This window comes from Schistocerca nitens, chromosome 9 (assembly GCF_023898315.1).
Source record: "Schistocerca nitens isolate TAMUIC-IGC-003100 chromosome 9, iqSchNite1.1, whole genome shotgun sequence".
Taxonomy (NCBI): domain Eukaryota; kingdom Metazoa; phylum Arthropoda; class Insecta; order Orthoptera; family Acrididae; genus Schistocerca; species Schistocerca nitens.
The window spans coordinates 419,102,939-419,118,700 of NC_064622.1; positions in this window are offsets into that span (position 1 = coordinate 419,102,939).

Here is a 15,762-nt window from a genome sequence, read left to right on the forward strand (position 1 = left end):
GCACAACTGGATCTTTATTCTCACGAGATAGTGAGTGCTATCGACAGGGAGCCTCAAGTTGTTTCTATATTCCTAGATTCCCAAATGGCTTTTCATGCAGTTCCTCACAAGCTGTTTTTAAACAAATTGCGTGCCTGTAGAGTATCGTATCTGTTCTCTGACTGGATTCATCATTTATTATCACAAATATCACAATTCGTAGTAATTGATGGAAAGTCATTGAGTAAAACAGAAGTGATATCTGGGGTCACCCAAGGAACTGTTACAGGCCATTCGCTGTTCCTCATCTATGTAAAAGGATTAAGAGACGATCTGAGCAGCCCTCTTAGACTGTTTGCAGAAGGTGCTTCATTTAGCGTCTAGTAAAGTCATCAGAAGATCAAAACTAATTGCGAAGTTATTTATGCAAGATATTTGTATGCTGCAAAAATTGGAAATTGATCTTAAATAAAGAAAAAAGTGAGGTCATCAACATGACTACCAAAATGAATTTGCTAAATTTTGATTGCACAATGTTGGTGTGAATTCAGCTATGGGTCAAGGAACTACAATTACGAAAAACTTAAATTGGAATTATCATACAGACAATGTTGTGGGAAAGGCAAACCAAAGACTGTGTTTTATTGGCAGAACACTTAGAAGACGAAACAGGTCTACTTAAGAGTCTGCGTACCCTGCACCTGTCCATCCCCTGTTCGAATATTGCTTTGCAGTATCGGTCCCGTACTAGATAGGACTGACGGAGGATATTGAAAAAGTTAAAACAAGGGCACCTTGTTTCATATTATCGTGAAGTATGGGAGAGAGTGTTATGGACATGATATTCGAGGTTAGCAGGGCAAGGGTTGCGCCAGTGCATTTTGTTAGAGTGGGTTGCCTAAATCAGGGGCAAGTATGCACTCAGGGGCAAACCTATGGTTCTCCTTTGATTAACAGGTCACTAACCTACTGTTCTACTAACAGGTTCCTTCCTTTTGATTGCCAGACCCTTAACCTATTGTTCCTCCAAACCTCCACTGACTGCTCCCCCCCCCCTCCCCCGAAGCCGTCAGGAAACCTCCACCCCCATTTATCAATTAATTAACCTCTCCCACTCTGGTAAACCCCCTCATCCCTCCACCCCCATCTCCTGCCCCACCCCTAGCTGAAAACTGGGGTGCTCTGCAGTGGAGAGAAACGATCTCATAACAGGTAATTCAATGGTATATTTTTTATTTATAATTGATTCAGTTTGCAGGGTTGGATTTCTCTTGCTCATTGTTCTCTGTTGTTTGGGAAGATGCAGGTCTTGTAAGAAGTAATTACATCAAACGCTTTCCTTTTTTTATTCCAGTCATGCAAGAAATACTGTCATGATACGCCTATGACTTGTATTTACACTGGTAAAAGTTTTTCGATCATGAAGCATGCGCCATCCACTGGACCACACAGAACGCCACCACAGACACTGCAAGGTGTCACGGTGTACTGGCAGCCCCGAAAGCGACTATGTGGCCATCAGCTGCCGAGCCACGTGCAGGTGTCCATTCGTGTCCTAAGGCGGCGGCATCCCTTTCATACTTGACACCTGAGAAATTCCTGTCGAAGCAAGTGTTTTCCTAGCCACCATGACTGATGCGTCATAGCTTTCATAGTTGCGGGTCCAGTACTGAGCAAGATGTTTGCTAAGGGGCACCCCCTCGCAGATGCAGCTAAAAGGTTGTCAGTGTCATACTGACATCACATGTCTACATAAATAACAGTAAAGTCTCCCTCTAGACATACTCTAGAAATCTGATGCAATGCTTTCAGAAAATGTTTAAGAAAATGTTCAAAAATGTTCAAATGTGTGTGAAATCTTATGGGACTTAACAGCTAAGGTCATCAGTCCCTAAGCTTACACACTACTTGTCCTAAACTATCCTAAGGACAAACACACACACCCATGCCCGAGGGAGGACTCGAACCACCGCTGGGATGTTTAACACTCTCTGTACCAGGCCTATTTTATGCACCCGTCCCTAGAAACCGGGCAATTTTACCAATATTAAAAAAATTACTGCATCAAATCTACTGTTTGGATTGTGGCAAATTTGGTACCATCTTGAAGCTGCACATTTCTACTTTAATTCTGAGTGAAAGAAACTACTTTACAATGCACAGCTTTAAGGTACAGTTATAGAAATCACTTAGATGTTTTAAGAATTTAGAAAAAGTCATACGAATAAGGGAATACAATTGTGATTTATTTTTAACCAAAATTGTGGCACTACATTACATGTTTCTGATAGTATACAGTATTACATATAAATTTCACACAGAATCATATTGTTTTTTAGTGTGGAAAATTTTAAAGCAAGGTTCCAGGCAGAGTGCAACGCCACACTGTTCACATTCGTATCGTGTCTCTTTGCGAGAAGCCTTGCCACTCTGTTTCTTGCTCCTGGAACTGCACACGTGACACACACGAGCAGCATACTTCTTAGTAGTTGCAGGTATGTGCTGCAAAAAATGTCTCTTTGTTAGCCGACCTACAGTTCCTTCATTTCTTGGAATGAATTCAAGTGTGTCGTCTTCAACAAGCTGAACTGCAAGCACTGTTATAAAGTCTGTTATTGTAATATTCTTCCTGTGCACTGCATTGTACAGCCAAAATGCATTTGATACTCCCATAAGCAGCAAATGGAAATATAATTTTCGCCACCATTTCACAGTTCTGTGCTGGAACGGATTGTACTGCAGGCGTTGGTCTCCAATATCCACTCCAATTTTATTGAGGTTGTAATCAAGTACCTGAAGTGGTTTCAATACTACAGACCCATTTCTCTTAGTATGCGTACCAAATGTTGCTTGATGCCTTGTAGACAATGTATACACATCTCTCTTATCTTTCCACTTCATTGCCAATACATTATCTTTACGCCGAAAAGACATTTCGCCCTTTTTCAGCTTAGCAGATACTAAATCTTTAGGCAATCCTTTCCTGGATTTGTTCACAGTACCAACAGCTCCAGTGCCTTTCTCTGCCAGTTGCTGAAATAGCTCTGGACTGGAATAAAATCGATCTAAATACACAGTGTGGCCTTTGTTCAGCAAGCTGCTGTCAGACAACAATCGCAAAATAACCGCAGACGAAGAATTGTCAACAATATGCTTACCAGCATAAACTTCAAAATTTACAACATAGCCACTACTGGCTTCAGCAACAGCATATACTTTCAGTCCATACTTATGAGGCTTATTTTGCATGTAAACACGGAAACTCACACGACCTCGAAATGGGCAAATTCCTTCATCAATTGTCACTTTTTCTGAGGGACGATATGCCTGGATACATCGCTCCTTCAAATTATTATAATATGGCAAAACTTTGTAAAGTGGATGAAATCCATCTTCGCCTGGTTTTTTCTGATTTGAATTGTCAACAAGATGCAAGCATGACAGTATCTGAGTGAAACGCAAACGGCTCATGACATGGGGACAAAAGTTACAACTAAGAACAGGATTAGTGCTCCAATGGTCCGCAATTTTTGGCTTTTTCGAAACACACATGTGGAAAATAATACCCAAGAAACGCCTCATCTCACTTATAGTCACTGGCTTCCACGAACTCAAAACTGAATGGGGCTTCAGATTATTTCCTCTTCTTTTCTTCTGTATTGTCTGTGATGCATACAAATTTGTCTGTCTCTTGAGTTCATTTACGTCACTGTCAGTAAGGAACACTTTACTGCAATCCAGTACAGAACTCGACTCATCAATATCCACTAGTATCTGCCTGGGTGTCGTGTTGACAGGCAGAGGTCGGTAGGTGTCAACTGCAGTCCACTCACTGTCTTTCGGATACGGCACAGCTGCTGGATTTGAAGCAACACCTTCAACATCATTCTCGTCTTCATCTGAAGACAAACTGTCATCAATCTCGTCTTCTAAAAAGAATATCACATTATGTGTAACTACATACATCGTTTACACATGTTCAACAGATATGTGCGTACTGCACAATTACGTGGAAAATTCGGAAATACGTACCTTCAAACACACCATTGCATTCAGAATCGTCTGAATCACTCTCTACATTATCCAGAGTGTCGCTATGATTGATCAAATCCGCAATTTCTGCGTCTGATAAACCGCGCCGAAACATGATGACAAACAACTGAATGATATACAGACTGAGAACGCAAAGATAAGTTTTAACATGAATTACAGCGCTGCCGTGACATCTATGGACGCATTTTGTTAATAAACATCTGAAAAACGTATAGCGCTGGCCAAACCCGTAGAAATAACGTTGCAGTGTTTTGAATGAAATTAAATGTAGCGGCCCGTAAATTTTACGGGCTTGGTGATTTTCGCGCGATCCCAGGCCCGTAAATTTTACGGGCTTGGCGCTTAGAGTGTTAAGAAAATATCCCAGAATAACACAGGTTGCATTGTTCCTAGCGATCCTAACAGGATAGCCCATTCGTTATTTGTTACGCTGTCCTACCTTCGACATATGTCTCAGATATAGTAAACATTCTCACCAATGAAAGCCTTCATCATGTCTGTGCATGGTTGCGAAAAGCCGGCCGCTGTGACCGAGCGGTTCTAGGCGCTTCAGTTCGGAACAGCACTGCTGCTATGGTCGTAGGTTCGAATCCTGCCGTGAGCATGGATGTGTGTGATATCCTCAGGTTAGTTAGATTTAAGTAGTTCTAAGTGTAGGGGACTGATGACCTCAGATGTTAAGACCCATAGTGCTCAGAGCCATTTGAACCATGTTTTGGTTGCGAAAACACCGTTTATCTTAAAAGCATTCTTGTTGTTTGGGAAGAGAGCACTCTATAAGCACAGACGGGAAATTCAGAACAATTACACAAACAGAATTCGAAGCTCTGTCCTACAGTGGAGATGTCCTAATGCCACAATGACAGATAAGAGACAGCATCTGGCCATAGGTAGATAGTATGCTTCAACCTGTCTTTGAACACTTGAACAAAGAAGATATCACATTATTCTCAGAACTATTTGTAGATACCTTGCCCCCATCTTGTTTGAACCAGTCTGTATAGGCTAGTATGTCCCAGCACGAAGGATGTCTTGTGAATGAATCGAGCATTCTGATTAGCTCTTCCTGAATTTACCTGACAAATTACTGACAGTGCCCTTGTGGCAGCACTGCTCGCCATTCTCTTCTACAGACGAGACTTTCAGTGGCAAACGTATTTTGTACAGGTCTCCATATTCCACTGACAGTTAAATTTTTCATATAGGTACGAAAAGGGGCTCACAATACTTTCAAATATCTAGTTTCAACTACTTTTCATGGCTATTGAAATACCCACTTCCCACATCTGAAATAGATGCCCATGGATCTTTGTATATATGGGAAATGTCTTTGAATTTTTTGTAGATTAGCGAATAAGAGAAGCAAATATTCTAGTACCAAATCTTTGTTAACTTTTGCAACTAGATATACGTACAGATAACAACAATTCCCTTGTTTTTGTTAGATATAGTTTTAATAATGTCCAATTTGATTTTTAATTTTTAAGTTAAATCCACATCGTAATCATCTATTTCCTTCCCCTGCCACGGACATTTTGCACACAAAATATCGTAACTGGGCTAGGAGTTCAGGAGAGAGTATTACCGGACATAACATGATCGGAAGTGCAATCGTCTTGGGTCTTTAGAGTATAAAAGAATGCCTGACAGTCGCAACTGATCAGTCTTCCGCGGTAGTTGAAAATGTCAACATAGATTCCTCCAAAGTGCTATACATCTCTCAGCTGTTATGGAGGAAGATGGACCAACGGACGAACAAAAAATGGTGCAAATGGCTCTGAGCACCATGGGACTCAACTGCTGAGGTCATTAGTCCCCTAGAACTTAGAACTAGTTAAACCTAACTAACCTAAGGACATCACAAACATCCATGCCCGAGGCAGGATTCGAACCTGCGACCGTAGCGGTCTTGCGGTTCCAGACTGCAGCGCCTTTAACCGCACGGCCACTTCGGCCGGCAACGGACGAACGATTTGGTTTGTGGTTATTATAGGAGAATCTGGCTACTGACCTTGGCAACCGAAAATAGTAAACTACTTAGCGATAAGAATGTATAGAAGTACCTACATGTATTACAGAACGGTTTTCCGATAACATTATGGTCACTAAACATCTGCGATCAAGTTTGCTGTCAAGAACAATTACAAAGAGGACGGTCTGTCATGTTAAAGAAGGAAATATGTGGCTCATATTACTATTAAGTACGTAGTAAATTCGCTTCAGTCTGGAACCGCGCGACCGCTACTGTCGCAGGTTCGAATAATGCCTCTGGCATGGATGTGTGTGATGTCCTTAGGTTAGTTAGGTTTAAGTAGTTCTAAGTTCTATGGGACTGACGACCTCAAATGTTAAGTCCCATAGTGCTCAGAGCCAATACGTACTAAATTCTCCAATTTCGTCTCTCCAAGACATGATGTCAAGGGGAAGCTACCTTTTCTCCTACACGGGAACGGCAGTGTGACAGTAAGAGGGATACGGGAAAATTCTGGCGAGGAACCACTGGAAACTATTTCGAAGAAATGTAAGAATGCTGTGATACTACCATATACAATGGAATTGTCAGAAGTTGAAATGGATGTTCTAATAGAGCAGCTGCCTGGAATACGACATCAGCTACGTGTAGATGACTATTACCCTTTCTTTTGGACATAACGCGGGACTTCACCAGAATTTTTAACAAAATGGAGATTTGCGACCGTCCGCAGCTCGTCGTTGTGCGGTAGCGTTCTCGCTTCCTGCGCCCAGGTTCCCGGGTTCTATTCCCGGAGGGGTCAGGGATTTTCTCTGCCTCGTGATGCCTGGGTGTTGTGTGATGTCCTTAGGTTAGTTAGGTTTAAGTAGTTCTAAGTTCTAGGGGACTGATGACCATAGATGTTAAGTCCCATAGTGCTCAGAGCCATTTGAACCATTTTTTTTTAAATTTGCGACTGCTTAATATCAACCCAGGACTTCTGCACGGAAGGATATCATGAGGGAAACAGCAATGTGATTGTGGACAACCATAAGACAGTTATAATTGACTGTCTAACGTGGTTAAACTCCAACTGTAGACTAAAGATATATAACAAATTTATGTGTCAGTCACAAGTCCAGGAGTGAACAAACATATTGGTAGCCTCACTATAGATTTTATAAAGGGTCCAGACATGCGACTTAGAGAAACTTCAAGGTCTTCCTTGGCTAAGCAGCATGGCATTGTTAGATTGGTGGCTACAACATATAGCTAAACAACTACTATGTGGTCCACTTTACTCTGTGCCACTTGCTTCCATGTGGCGTCAATTAACGGGTAACGTACAGAATAATTCTTGTGTCGTGTTTAAAAACGGTCTGCAGTTTGTGTACTGGGTAATAAGAATACCCGAAAATGGGCAGGTGCACAAGTAAGTCTTCCAGATACTGCAGACAGAGAAAAGCTTATCAGCTTTGTTCTGTCTGCATACAGTTTTAATTATCTACCAGTAAACTACTTGGAGATTCTTAACTCTGACTCGAGTAAAGACGATATAAGTATTATACAGAAGTTTTATGTTAATGCAGGAGAAACTTATTTATCTCACTGCAGAACACTGTTCTCCACAACACCGGCCGATATAGATATTAAATAACTGGGACCGGTTGACACGAGCAACGTTAGTCCACAAGTCCAGACTTAAACCATTTCCCATTAAAGAAATTACACATTTAAGCACAGTCAGTGTGTTATGTGCATGGAAAAGAAAACCGGAAATGGAAGACATTGAAGTAAAGTAAATAAAATTGGAGTATACAGAATAAACAAGTGCTATAAAGGAAGAATATAAGCTGCAAATGGAAAAGAAAGAGGCTATTGCGGATGTGTAGGCCAGGTTTACATACAGCTTTAAACACAGCGTTTACTGTAAAGAGCAGTTGTAAGTGGCCACATGTTTGAGTACTGGCCGTAAACGAAAGACTGGAGCATGTTAATTATGTTAAAGGACACACGAAAAATCAGTTTATCTAACTCCATTACCACTTGGAGCTGCTTCAAAATAATAGATATATTATATCGAAATGTGGTGTGTTTGATGTCATACATTTAGCAACAGAACGACTGTTTGCAGAGCTTAAAACCAACGAAATAATAAACTTTAATGGCAATTTGTTTGCAAAAGTTGTAAATTTAAGGTTCTATACCTAAATTCCGCAAGAACGTGGAGCTGAAGAACTTGCAGCTTGCACCCAGGATGATGTGGAGTGTAATAACAACAGTGTTCTGCAAGAAATAAGAGGAAAAATTAAAATCTCCGAATGCTCTCATCTACAAGAATTGTCGGAAGGAACGGAACCAATTGTTAAAGCCATAAAAGATGTAGTTTACAGGAGAAACATATGATATATACTTTAGTTCGAAAACATACCTTCTCTGTATTTGTCAAATTACTGGCTGGAGAAGGAAATAGATGATTCAGATGTGGATTTAACTTAAAAATTAAAAATCTAATTGTACATTATTAAAACTATATCTAACAAAAACAAGGGAATTGTTGTTTTCTGTACGTAAATGTATATGCAAAAGTTAATAAAGATTTGGTACTAGAATATTTGCTTCTCTTATTCGCTAAACTACCAAAAATTCAAAGACCTTTCCTATATACAAAGATCCATGGGCATCTATTTCAGATGTGAGAAGTGGGTGTTTCAATAGCCTTGAAAAGTAGTTGAAACTAGATAATTGAAAGTATAGTGAGCCCCTTTCGTACCTATATGAAGGATTTAAATGTCAGTGCAATATGGCGACCTGTACAAAAATGGCTTGCCATTGAAAGTCTCGTCTGTAGAAGAGAATGGCGAGCAGTGCTGCCACACAGGCAGTGTCAGTAATTTGGTGGGTGAATTCAGGACGAGCTAACCGGAAAACTCAATTCTTTGTCAAGAATTCTTTTGTGCTGGGACATACTAGCCTCTACAGACTGGTTCAAACAAGACAGGGGCAAGGTATCTACAAAAGGTTCTGAGAGTAATGTGATTTCTTCTTTGTTCAAGTGTTCAAAGACAAGTTGAAGCATACCATCCATCTCTGGCCGGATTGTGGCATTAGGACAACTCCACTGTAGAGCAGAGCTTCGAATTCTGTTTGTGTAATTGTTCTGAATTTCCCATCTGTGCTTAGACAGTGTTCTCTTCCCAAACAACAAGAATGCTTTTATGATAAACGGTGTTTTCGCAACCATACACAGCCATAATGAAGGATTTAAGTGGTGAGAACGTTTAACATTTCTGAGACATATGTTGAAGGCAGGACAGCATAACACATGACGAATGGGCTGTCCCATTAGATTTGCTAGAAAGAATGCAACCTGTGTTATTCTGGGATATTTTCGTAAACGGAGGGAGACTTGGCTGTTATTTACATAGACATGTGAAGTAAGTATAACAATGTCAACTTTTTATCTGCACCTGCGAGGGTGAGCTGCTTGGTGCTGGACCCGCAGCTATGAAAGCTATGCGTCAGCCATGGTGGCTAGGAAAACACTTGCTTCAACAGGGATTTTTCATGTGTCAAGTATGAAAGGGATGCCACTACCTCATGCCTGTGGGACCTGAACGGACACCTGCACGTGACTCGGCAGCTGATGGCCGCGTCGTTGCTTTGCAGGGTTGCCAGTACAGCCCGACTCCTGGCAGCGTGTGTGTTGGCGTTCTGTGCAGTCCAGTGGACAGCACATGGTTCGAGATCGAAAGATTTTTACCAGTTTAATTGTGTGTCATAAGTGTTTGATGATGGCATTCCTCACACAGTCGGAATAAAAAAAGAAAATCAATCAATGTGATTACTTCTTGCAAGACCTGCACCTTTCTTAACAGCAGAGAACAATGAGCAAGAGAAATCCAACTGCACAAACTGAATTTTTTATAAATAAACAATATACCCTTGAATTTCCTGTTATGAGATCCTTTCTCTCCATTGCAGAGTCACCAATTTTCAGGTAGGGGAGGGGTGGGGGGAGGGGTCAGGAGGGATGGGGATGTTTACCAGAGATGGAGGGGTTAATTAATTGATCAGTTTAACTAAGTAGTCAATGATATTGATAAGAATGAGAGGGGGCTATTCAAATAACTCAGAGCTGCAAGTGTACCTATATCAGTCAGGGGAGGGGTGTGTTGGAGGTTTTCTGAAGGGTCAGAGGGGAGGAGAATGAGATGGAGAGGTGGGGAATAATACGTTAAGGAACTGTCAATCAAAAGTAAGGAGCAAGTTGGCAAAAAAATAGGTTAATGACCTGTCAGTACAACAGGTTGACCCTGAGTGCCTACTTGCCCCTGATGTAGGCAACCCAAACTAACAAAATGCACAGACACTGCCCTTGGCCCACTACTTTTGAGTTGGGGTGACAACGAGTAAAACAATGGCATTTTTCATTGCAATGAAAATTTTCCATGACATTTCAATATACTGTGTTCTGCTCCAAGTGCGAAAATATTTTGTGAACATTTTGCAGCTCCGGTTGCAGGTACGAATCCTGTCTCGGGCATGGATGTGTGTGATGTCCTTAGGTTAGTTAGGTTTCATTAGTTCTAAGTTCTAGGGGACTGATGACCACAGATGTTAAGTCCCATAGTGCTCAGAGCCATTTGAACCATTTTTGAACATTTTGCAAAAACAGACATAATGTCTGATGGGAAAGCAGCAATCAGTGATTGTATAATGTTACTTATAATCCGTCTTGATTGCAAAATTTTTTATTCATATGACCTGTTTCAGTTCGTCCAGAACCATGTGAAAGTTGCTGGATTTGGACGGGTTACTCCTGTAACTGAAATATCAGATATGAATATGGTTCTGAACGAACCGAAACCGGTCATACGAATAAAAAGTTTTGCAATCAAGATGGATTATAAGTAAAATTTTGTGAACAGCCACATTCATAGGGAAGGATGATCATTGTAATAAAATACAGCCGTCAGAGCTTGCACAGAAAGATTGAAATGTTCATTTTTACCATGTGCTGTTAGTAAGTGGAACGGTAGAGAAATAGTGTGAAAGTGGTTCTATGAATCAACTGCCAAGCACTTCAGTATCAATTGGAGAGCAGTTATATGGATATATATGTCGGATATCATTTAAGGTGAATAGAGAGTTGAGGTTCTAGCAAACAATGATAGGTTACTTCTTCTTTTCTGTTTACTGAGGAAAGTGTTCCGACTCTAAATATCGTTCAGCTGACCAAACTTCAAACTATAGTCTTCCTTCCTTGATGCAACAATGGAAGGACCGTTGATATTGTGCATCACTGAAAGCCCAGTCCAAATAATCAACCTCCCCATTTATTACTATTCATCTGAAAAAAGAGATATTGACTGGGATTCATTTCACGAGTGGCGAAGTATCAGACACTAAGGGGAACTGTTCCTACAACAACTGTTGAATAAAGAAATAAAGACACTTAACCTAAGGCCCACTGACTGCTGCAGCTGGTATCGTTGCCTTGAATAAAATAAATATGTCTCCAAGATCAAATCTTTTCCCAATCTGTTTCCTCAGAAATTACTGACAAAAATTTATTTAAAATAACGTTTGTCTGGAGAAGATGAACAAGTCTCATAAGATGTGGAAAATCGGGACTACTGCCGGATGTTTGTGTCGCTCTGACACAATATTTCGGCCACGTAACTCGTTGCCTTCTTCAGGTGTTACCTGAGACTGCCGTGTTGGAGGATCTTGTCCAGTATTTATGCCCAGAGGGCGCTGGGTGCTCCCTTTGCCGTCCGCGCCCGCCTGGCGCTGCTTGTAATGTGTTGTCTCTTCCCCGACGCGAGACGGGCCTCAGACAGCTGCCACAACTGCTGATGGTGGACTAGGCGGGCGCGGACGTCCGTCGGAGCACCAGGGAAGTGTCAACACCTTGGGAGCAGCGCCAAGCGGCCGCGGACAACGAACGGAACGCCACATGCGGGTCCGGCCCCAGACAACTGCCACGACCACAGATGGTGGACGAGCCGTGCGCGGACGTCCGTGGGAGCACCAGGGAGGAGTAAAAACCTCAGGAGCAGCACCTGGCGGGCGCGGACCGCGAACGGAACGCCCGACACAGGACAGGCCTCAGAGAGCTGCCACAGATGGCGCCCAAGTCGGGCGCGGACGTCCAAGGGAACACCGGGGAAGAGACACATTACAAGCAGCGCCAGGCGGGCGCGGACGACAAAGAGAGCACCCAGCGACCTCTGGGCATAAATACTGCACAAGATCCTCCAACACGGCAGTCTCAGGTAGCACTTGAAGAAGGCAACGAGTTACGTGGCCGAAATATTGTGCCAGAGCGACACAAACATCCGGCAGTAGACCCGATTTTTCCACATGTCAAGATCTCGCTGGGAAAGCCTGAAGAGTTACAAGTCTCATAAGACTCATCCTTGTGGAAACGAGATCTATATAAATACTAATTATTTTTCTATAGGTATCTTAGGACGTAGGTAGGTGCTTAAATATATGAATATGCAGTATGCTGAACTGTTTTTAGATTTTTCTCATGTGCAGTATCAATGTGTCTCACACATAGGCCACCTTCTACAGCTTTTACAATTAAATTTTACTTTCATTTTCAAATTTTCTGTTAATTACTAAAAGCCCTTAATACATTTAAACGTTTATAAATCGGAATGGACAATGGCTAAGGTACAGCTGGAAGAGTGGTTTGAGTTTTGTAGTTGGCAAAACAGTTGGAGGTGTGGAAGTCCCTCCCAGCGTATGGACAGGCGCCGACAAGAGAGGTGGCAGCCTCTTTGCTGCAGGAACTCCTCATAACACAGACGGCAGACACCAGAAGTAGATAGCAGGGCCGTACAGAACAAGGCTGGCCACACAGCCTGCTCACACACATAATGACACGGAAACACTTGTCGCACGCACTGTAACACACTTTGACTGTCTTGTGTTCACTGCAGTATACAGTCTAATATTTAAATTTCTCATGTTTCAGGTTCCTCTGGTGGACCTGTATCGTCCTGGATCGGTAAGACCCATTGTAGCTTTTCACTTTAACTTTACATTATCCATAGATATTTTTAATTACTTTACCTGGTCACTCTGGGGCCCCAAGTTCCTGACTGTGCCAGATGTCAAAGAAATGATGATATGTCCCAGGACGATGTAGGCTTCAGGACTCCAGAATGTGGTTTAAGCCATTACTTGGAAGGGATATATTCTTCACATACATTTGCAGCAATCATTGTGTATATACGAGTGCTGTATCATACGATCTGTCTAGTGCAGAGGGTTGTAATGAATCTGTGTAGAGTGTAGAGGTGACTTAGTGTCTTTGAGGGAGAAAGAGGAGATGACAGCAGTTATCACAGCTAACTTCTCCAGTATGAAACCAGAGGGCAATAAACACGATGTCACAATATGAGCAACGAACCACAATTGACACTTTTGTACCCAGTAATTCAACATGTCTCCGCAGAACGCCTGGACATTGAAGCCGAAGTGCAGACATGTAGTCTGGTGACCAGAGAGTATCCAAGACTATGTCTGAACATCAGTCTGACGGAAACCTATGGAAACCACTCGTATCAAGAGGACTTACACTGAAACAGCCATAGACTGAACGCCTACACATCCTGTTCATAGTTGCAGCCAAAGAGGCTGGTTCCAAAGGCGTGTCCAAATTCTCGGAATCTTCATGTATGGAACGTCTATACAGGAAACATTTATAAAATTATTACCAACATTTCGTCTTTATGGCCCTGGTTGATTTTCCAGAGAGACACAAATACGTCATACAGTTTTATTTGGAATGAGAAGCTCCTGCATGGAAATGAGCTATACAGATCTCTACCTGTCCTGTGGTCCTCCCGCCCACTGCCGGATGGAGTGCCTTTGCATCTTTAAAAACAATGTTTCGTCTAGCAGAAAGAAGATTCTGCGAACTCGAACCGCCACCACAACTGGAGTAGATCAGCTGGAGTTAGCTCCAAGACATAGACATCTCGCTCGATGCTCTACCAGGTGTACTTAATAGGACCAGTGTCATGTGGCATGAAAGCTTACACAAGTGGCTTCATCTGGTGGAGTGTTCCTCAAAGCATTCACATTAAGATACAAAAGTAATTAATTGGACTCCTGAAACTACAAGTCGACGATGGCGCTGAAGATGGTGAAACAGATTTACACAGTTATAATCAAACAGTAGGTTAAGGTACTGATGGCTGGGAGAAGATGATAGTAGTGCATCAAGCACCTCTTTTCATCCTGCATTCTAAACATGTGGCTTGGACGAATTTGATCACTGCCATTGGTGTACACCAACTTATATCGCGACACGTTACTCCTGATTCCAAGCTTATAGGGCAAACATTCTTCTGATCTCCAACACTTCGACCACTATCAGTAATTCACAGTACACTACATACCTCTCAATAAGATAGTTGGGACTGAGCGAGGTGGTACTGTGGTCAGACACTGGACTTGCGTTTGACAATACAGAAGTTCCAATTCCATCCCTCACAAACCTGTCTGAGGGTTTTCGTGATGTCCCTAAATAGCATAGGGTAAATTTCTAGATGATTTCCTCCGAAAGAAAGCAACCAGTTTCCTTACCTGTCCTTCCCCATCCTTTCCCAATCCAACCTTGTGCCCAACCTCCAGCACTCTTGGCATCAAGGGGACATAAAACCATAACATTTTTTTTCTGTCCACAGCAATTTCGGCGCTTGTGTTGTGCAGCGAGTGTAGGTACACATGTGGAGCGATGAATTATCTGCCACAGGGATATGGCAATATGGCTGTAGGCAGGATGCTGTCGTCAGCATTAAAATGGGTAATAACTGCTGCATTAATACCCATCAATCCATAGTCACAAGCCACGACAGTTGACAATAACAAATTACAGTGTAAATACAGTGTTCACATGTTGACAAGAGGCGGTAGAGGTGGTGGTTTTCCTCGAATCGATGCTCATGGTGCACCTTTGACACAGCCATGCTGCGTCCTCACGACATCGGATAAATGGTGACATACATACTGACATCGCAGAGCTTATGTCATGTACGCTCTTCTGTTCGGTACATCCCAAACATGGGTGCCAAGTCGAGTGGCACGATTTATTTCCCTGTGTCTGGAGAGTACGTTTGACTGGAGTGTCATTCTGTGGACCCAAGATGGCAGACAGCACAGACACGTGACTGCTGTGAGTGCCACTGTGGTCGAGCTAGTATCGAGCATGTATGGTGGCATAGTGAGTCAGCTGCAACCAGAGGAACCAGCGATGTCTTCCAGCAACAGTTATAAGAGGTGAACAAGCCTACAGCGAAGCACCAGCGGCCAAAATGTCGTGGTGGCCAATGTATCCATACTGTGGCGTGTACTTGAAGATGTTAGAGTTACTGAGCCGCTCCATGGAGACGATTGTGCAGGTTCTGGGCAGAATTGTTGCTGAGGGCCTCAAGAATTTGATGCACTGCACTTCTGTCACCTAAATGTCACTACAGTCTGTGAGAGGCATGGCCGCTGTGTGGTTGGTGCCTGTTCTCAGCCAGATGGACAGTGATCCCAGTTGAGGCAGAGAACCTGGCTTCAGCATATCAAGAGGAGCACTAACTGAGAACTTTGGCAGCTGACAATTGCATGCTGGTGACTTTATGGTTGGTACAGTGTATCGCGTGGTATACTAGTTGTACATTGGGTACCTCTGCTAGCAAAGCATTCCACTTGGAAGTCTGTGGTTGTTGTGTGATAAGGTGTGGTTGTTTATTGATTTCACATAGAAG